Here is a 444-nt window from a genome sequence, read left to right as displayed (position 1 = left end):
TCACATACTACTGTGTTGTGCGATATCCCTCAAGAGCAGAACTAGAATCTTGGAAAAATAATGAACGTTTTTTGAGATATGACCTTCCGGGTGTGTCTTTCAGGGTTGTGATTGTTATGAGACGTCAAGTTTAGATCTTCATAACTTTTTTTTTTTGTTGGGTTATCAAGAAACCTTCCATCTACCATGCTCAAAGACAGCAAGATCGAATTTTAGAATTAAATGTATTCGCAAGTTAAACCCCTTTACTGAGCTATAAACCTGGAATTGTGCCCCTTTGTGGAATGCACCCATTTTTCAAGGAGATTCAAGGGCCCTTAAAATGCGGATACAATTGGTCTAATTCATAGGATTTCTTCTACCCCTTTAAGGACGCTTTCACACCAAGGGAACAAGTAGCACGTAGCATGCCATGTGCCACTTGAAAAGGGACATATGGAAATA

This window comes from Penaeus monodon, chromosome 34, assembly GCF_015228065.2.
Source record: "Penaeus monodon isolate SGIC_2016 chromosome 34, NSTDA_Pmon_1, whole genome shotgun sequence".
Classification (NCBI taxonomy): Eukaryota; Metazoa; Arthropoda; class Malacostraca; order Decapoda; family Penaeidae; genus Penaeus; species Penaeus monodon.
Note: the sequence above shows the minus strand (reverse complement) of the source record.